The sequence below is a fragment of the Choloepus didactylus genome, chromosome 15, assembly GCF_015220235.1.
Source record: "Choloepus didactylus isolate mChoDid1 chromosome 15, mChoDid1.pri, whole genome shotgun sequence".
In the NCBI taxonomy this organism is placed as follows: domain Eukaryota; kingdom Metazoa; phylum Chordata; class Mammalia; order Pilosa; family Megalonychidae; genus Choloepus; species Choloepus didactylus.
This window is the reverse complement of record NC_051321.1, coordinates 24,131,982-24,139,275: the sequence shown is the minus strand read 5'-3', so window position 1 is coordinate 24,139,275 and position 7,294 is coordinate 24,131,982.

Sequence of the window (7,294 nt, the reverse complement as noted above, 5' to 3'; positions counted from 1 at the left end):
CCCCCAACTTTGCCTGTTCGCTGGGCGGGGTCCAAACCAGGTGGGAATCCAACCAGTGCACCAGTTCTCTGTGTGCACTGGGGACTGCCAGCATTGGGGGTGCAGTGTGGGCCCTGCACAGTTCAGCAGGGAGTCTGTCAAGGGCACTATGGGTCTGGTGATTCCCAGGATTCAGACTGGGTCACTCTTGGGCTATGGTGCTGCTTATCTCACCCTCCAGCTCAAACATGCCCTGCTCCCTGCCTGCCATGCACCCATGAGCCTCTGGTGGGTGGGAGGGGATCCTGGTGCTTTGGTTTGGTGCCCTCACCTATTCCTGCCTCTCACCCATGCACACCATGGACTTCCATGGAGGGAGTGTAAATGCAGTCTACACTGGTCTGCTGCCTCTTGGTTTCCCTCACAGGAGTCCCCAGCCATGTGGCTGTGGAGGATCATCTCCCCCACTAATTGCTGAGATGGGTGCATGGAATGGAACACTGCTCCCTTGTCTGCTTGGCAGCCATCTTGCCACTGCCAGCCCCCAGCAGCAGTCCCAGCTGAATAAACTCACTCCGTCCTTTCATACGCAGTTTCTCTGCTTTTTCATCCAAGCCCCCGTCAAGTATCGTAGAAGTCCCTCTATGCCTGCTTGCACCCTGAAACCACCATCTTGGGCATTCTCCAGCCCTTCTCCAGTTTCTTTCATGAAGGAGAAGTTTGCTCTTCCTCACCTTTTCTGCCATCTTCCCAGAAGTCCAGTGATGGGATTTTAAGTGAGTTTTTAAGATCTTACATGTCTACACATTATTATAATTATTCAAAGTGCACTTGCTAATGGTATAAACTGAAACTATAATAAAGCTGCTTTCACAGTGAGGAAAAAAACTGTACCAGTGCAAGAAAATGAATTTCAGTGGTGGCTGGCTCCTAACTGCCCAGTGATGCTCCCATCCTCTCAAATCTAGAAACAGAGCCCATTTTTCTATAGGACAGTGATGCAAGAGGTTATTGTTTACAATGGGAAAACACTAAAACCAGTGTTAGAACCCTCTGGCTCTATTATTTTTCCAACAGCAATGTATTAGTGTCTAATGTCCCTTATGTCTCAGAGGGGAAAGATAATATCAGACTCCTCTAAACCTTTAAGTGATAAAGTTCATCAAGCTCATGGGAAAAATAAGCTGCTGAGTAAACACGTAAATACAGGAAATAAATACAAAAGAAATCACTGACAATTCAGTAACAGTCCATTAAACAGTATTTTCCTTCATCTTTTCACTCATTTATTCATTTATTCACTCACTCAATATACATACATCTATTCATCACCAACTAGGTACCAGGCACTGAGCAAATTCCCAGGGAGAATGGGGAGATAAGGGAGACAGCCCCTGTCATTGGTGATCTCAGAGTCCTGTGGAAATATCAAGAAAATTCTGGATAACATAATAGGATGATACAAAGTAAAAAGTAACATACAAAGGATGGGTAGTGCACTTATCTTGGCTGGAAAGAGTGAAGAGGGGATGGGAAAGAATAGTCAAGGAGAAACACTGAAGAAGAGGCGATATTGACCCTAGTCTTGAGGTTTCAATGTGAGTTTTCTGGGTTAAGAAATGAGAAAGTATCATTCCAGGCAGAGGGGACAGCACATGCAAAGGCACAGAGTTTGGTGAAACTCTTAGGGAAATGAAAATGGATGCATACGGTAAAAGCAAAGATTATACATGAGAAGTGGTACAATAAGAAGCCAGAAAGCAGACAGGGGATGGATCACAAAGAGCAATGGATGCCAGTCTAGGGAGTTTGAGTTTTATTATCTGAGAGTCAAAAAACTACCACAGGGTTTTTAAAAGGCAGATACATGATTGAATTTACATTTTAGCAAAACTAACAATGTGGAAGATGGCTCAGAAATGGGCAAGGCTGGAGGCAAAGAGATCAACTACAAAGCTGTATGTATTAATCCTGGCAAGAAAAATAGAGGGCAGGACCCTAAGCTGTGGATACAAAGACTTGTTTGTAAGTGCTCTGTTCTTTGAGGCATAATGAGTTATTAACCCTCTCTAATTGGAATCTGAATTTCTCTAGATCTCTGCATTTCAGACTAGCAGGATTTTGTAGAAAAGTCTAATGAGTTTGGGATGACCATTTTAATGCTACCAAGGTCACTTCTTTAACAACCCAAGCATCACTCTCACCCCTCCTCTATCTCCACCCTACCTAAGCCACACAGTCCCAAAGTGGAGCCCAGCTTTTAGCCCTCTGCAGTTGCTCGTGAAGACTCTCCATGCAAACAATGGGCACTACAGTTGCCAAGAATGTCACACACAGGATTTGTGTCCCAAACTGATGAATCTCCATGATCAGCATCAAACCCAGTGTGAAAATTCAGCTAACTTAGCAGACATCACTATTCTCTTTGCAGGGATAGAGTGTTTGTAGGGAGGTAAGTCAATGTTCCAGAACACAGAGCTCTTGTCAGGAAACAAAGTCCTCATGGGAGACCAACTGTTCTGAAGACCAAAGATAATGATTTAAAATATGGGGGAGGACAGAAAATGGGAGCCAACCTGGCCAGTCCTGAACAATACCAGGTTTCTGTCAACTACCTTATAGGTTTCCCAAAAAGCATGTAAAGCATCCACAGGCCCTAAGTAGATGTGTTGCCACCAAATGGTGTGTGATGAAATTTCAACCTTAGGATAGAAGATTTCTCCAAAGTAGACAAGTCTCAGTTGCTAGATCCACATTTGTCTTGTTGACTTTTTGGTATGTCAGAGGTGATACGGGAAATTTCGTGTGTCAATGAGCTATGCAATGATAAAACGTTTTAGTTTTCTTTTCTTCCTTACTTTCTTTATTTCTTTCTAACTTCATTCCATAAAGATTCATCATAAATGGCACACAAACTCTTGAGAGGTGGGTTACGGTTTGATTTTCAGCCTTCTTCCAGCCAGTGAAAGCAGGACACTTGGACGATGACATTAACTGCACTGGCATAGTCCATGGTTTCTCCTCTCATTGCATTTAAACCCAAATAGCTGCAACATGGGCAGCAAATAAGAAGGAGCACCTTAAAGGTATCCAGATGCCAACATTCAGTATAGAAGCATGAGTAAGATAGGTGGGACTGCACAACAATGAGCTAGCTAAGGTAACATGTAAATAGGAGGTTTGGAGCTATTGAGTCTGAACAATCACACATACCCATCAAGACTCCAAATGTCAAAGTCAACTATAATCACAAACCCTAAAGCAGGATCTTGACCACAGACAAGGATAATCACATGACAACAGTTTTAAAAGTGAACACACACTCACAAACATACACACACCCTCAATAGCATCATCCATACCTACAAAAGATGGTGGCAAATGCATCACAAATGTGTGTCACAGCAAGAATACCACGACACTCTCAAGTCTAGAGCAGAGAAAACTAATGAGCAAATGCATTAATTGCAGTGCAATCCATCAAAGCCAGTCATTTAATATCAGTGATATGGCCTGACATAATTAAAGCCTAAGTGCACAATATTAAATTGAAATGTTGCTTTTTCCCAACTATCCTTCAACTTCATATTTTCATCATTTCACAACCAGAGTCCTCTCTGATTAAATTTCTACAAGTAATTCAAAACAAAGATGCATTAATTACTTTTCACAGCATAAGCCAAAGCAGGATGTAATTCATTAATTTAATAAATGTTTAATTTCCCTCAATTTATCCATTTATCTCCCTCAATTCACCAAACAAATGTTATTTCTTCCCACAGATGTTAACCAGAGTTTCATTTTTAAGTAGGACATTTTACAAGCACCAAACTAATGTTGAACAGGTTAATCTGCTCTCGAATCAAACTTTGCTGAAAGCAACTGAAATTGTCTGAATATAAAAACAAAGTGAATCTGATGAAGAATAGCTGGAATCTATTCTATAGCTTTATTAAGAAGCATTTTCAGTGCTTCAGGAAATCTACACACCTAAGCACAGCTGGTGCCCCTCTTTGTGTATTTTCAAAAGCAAAGCCTCTAGTGGCCTTGCTTGCTATATCTCCTTTGAAGCATAATCAGAGCCCTCACCATCTCCAATATAGTTACTCTCATCTCTATGCTTTCTAGAGATATATTTCTTTTCAAGGACAAAGGAAAGTAAATCCCTTTAGATGAGCTGAGTTGAGTGTTATCAGTAGTCAAAGTACAGAGAATCACAGAGACTTCGATAAACAGCCTCATTCCTGAAGACCCAGTAGACTGGCCCCTGGCTCATCTTCTGCAGGTGAAATGTCTCATCTAGCTTCATTCCCATCAGGGAGATATTGCCTAAGTGCAGAGCCAACAACTGAATTTTGGTTCTCTTATCAGCCCAAGGAGAAATGCCATGAGGCTGTGGGGCTCTGTAGAAGTTAACTTCAACCATCAGCCTTGGACCACTCTACTCCCTCCCTCTCTGGGTCCACCACCAACAGGGACCCCATTGTTGCACACATAAACAGAATTTCTAAATGTTCCTGAATGACAGAAATCTCAGAAAGATCTGGTCTAACTCCTACCTGTCTGAAAAAAGTATCACACTGGACTACACAAAGCATGTATGTTTATATTAATATTTTTCTAGACTTCATTTTATAGGTGAAAGTTATATAAAGTGAAAGAAGGAAAAACAACATGACTATGGAAATTTGCCCTCATTCTTATGCTTTTCTTCTTCTCCCTTTATCCTGTCAAAATACTATACCTAAAACTTGAGCTCTAGGTTTTAATACAGTTTGTCTGTTCCATTCTCTTCACTACCTTTTCAATACGCACACTTCTTAATACACTAAGACTGGATAACTCTACATGTTGATAGATAACAATGGCTCCCTAGCCATTGAGATGTTTTTCTTTCCTCTAATTTCTATAAATCTGAAGTTCATTTAAATGCTCATATGCTTGTATTATGCTCAGTTTTCAAGTATTCATCTTCCAAGATTTTATTTTCAATATAACAGCATTTACCCAAAGAATTATTTGATCTAGACACAGCAAGGTGTCTCCAGTACTGCAGCCCACCCTCCTCAGCTTCCCCCCAGCTCTGCTGTCTGTTGCAGGCCCTGCCAGTTCACTATGAAGGGCAAAAGGCCTCACATAATGGAACTATCTTTAAAAAACAAAGAGAGAAAACTAAGATGGCGGCTAGCTAAGACAGGGCGAAAAAAAAGCCCCCGTGAAAAACACTAGCTAAAAACCAGAAAGTGACCTAGAATACCGGTTACAGCGATGCACCAGCTGGACGAGGGCTCCTAGCTCCAGAGGGGCCGTATACTTGGTGAAACAGGGAGTCGGCATTCTGAAACAAGTGAGTAAGCTGGCTGGAAGACCTGCAGCCGCGCAGCGGGCTGGGGAAGCCAAGGTTCAGCGTTTGGAGACTGCCTGGCTCTTTTAAAAGGAAAAAAAAACAGGGAAAAACCCAGGAGCAGCTGCATCTGCGATTGTGGGAACCACACAGTAAAACACAGCAAGAGGGGGCTGGGCTGGCCTCTCGGTGTCTGGCAGGGAAGATAGCCCGCTGCAGACACCCTTGGGTCCAGGGGAACGGAGGGGAGAGCCAGAAGCAGAAAGAAACCCCACGGCTAGCAGCTGGCACCCTGGAGGGCTGGATAAACTCCTGCCCGGGGCCATGCCCACAGCCCAGAGCCCCGCCAGTTGTCCCGGAGCTAGGAAGAAGGAACTGTGCGAGGAGGAGGGGGTTGAGACACCCCGTTCAGCCATTTTTGCCTCAGGCTGAGAGCGCGCCTCCGCACAGGCCGATGGCCCGGGGCTTCCCTTGAGGGACGGCGCACACTGGTGACGTAGCACGGCATTCCCTGAGGTGAGCTCCTAGAGGAGCGCAGCTGGGAGGGGGAACCCGCTCGGAGAACCCAGGGACGCTATGCCTAGTCCGGTGGTTTGTGGATCAGTGAGAGAGAGGGTCTGGCGCTGAACTGAAATGAAAGCTTAGACTCTTGCAGCGGCCTTGAATCTCCAGGATCCTGGGGGATTTGAACATTAAAACTGCCATTCTTTCCTGGCCACCTGTACACATGCCCCACATTCAGGGCGGACAGCTCCAGCAACACACCCAAACTGAGTTCTCCAACTGAACCCACAAGAATCATTTCCCCACACACCATGGGGACAAGGTGGAGAACTGACTTGAGGGGTATAGGTGACTCACAGACGCCATCTGCTGGTTAGTTAGAGAAAGTGTATGCCACCAAACTGTGTTCCTGAAAAATTAGATCGATATCCCTTTTTCTTTACAACTTGAAAGAACCCTATCAAGCAAAACAAATGCCAAGAGGCCAAAAACAACAGAAAATCTTAAGGCATACGAAAAAACCAGAAGATATGGAGAATCCAACTCCAAACACACAAATCAACATATCGAAAGATCCACTATACCTCGCAAAATTAATCAAAGAACTACAATCGAGGAACAAAAACATGGCAAAGGATTTAAAGGACATCAAGAAGACCATGGCCCAGGATATAAGCGACATAAAGAAGACCCTCGAAGAGCATAAAGAAGACATTGCAAGAGTAAACTGTTGGCCAAATTAAAAAGACTCTGGATATTCACAAGACAAGACTAGAGAAAGCTGAACAATGTCTCAGTGTCCTAGAAGCCCACAGAACAGAAAATGAAAGAACAAAAGAAAGAATGGAGAAAAAAATTGAAAATCGAAAAGGATCTCAGAGATACGACAGATAAAATAAAACATCCAAACTTAAGACTCATTGGTGTCCCAGAAGGGGAAGAAAAGGCTAAAGGTCTAGAAAGAGTATTCAAAGAAATTGTTGGGGAAAACTTCTCCAACCTTCTACACAATATAAATACACAAAGCATAAATGCCCAGCGAACTCCAAATAGAATAAATCCAAATAAACCCGCTCCAAGACATATTCTGATCAGACTCTCAAATACTGAAGAGAAGGAGCAAGCTCTAAAAGCAGCAAGAGAAAAGCAATTCACCACATACAAAGGAAACAACATAAGACTAAGTAGTGACTACTCAGTGGCCACCATGGAGGCGAGAAGGCAGTGGCATGACATATTTAAAATTCTGAGAGAGAAAAATTTCCTACCAAGAATACTTTATCCAACAAAACTCTCCTCCAAATTTGAGGGAGAGCTTAAATTTTTCACAGACAAACAAATGCTGAGAGACTTTGCCGATGAAAGATCTGCCCTACTTCAGATTCTGAGGGGAGCCCTGCTGGCGGAGAGACAGGGCAAGGAGAAAGAGATACAGAGAATTTTAACAGACATATATAGTACCTTACA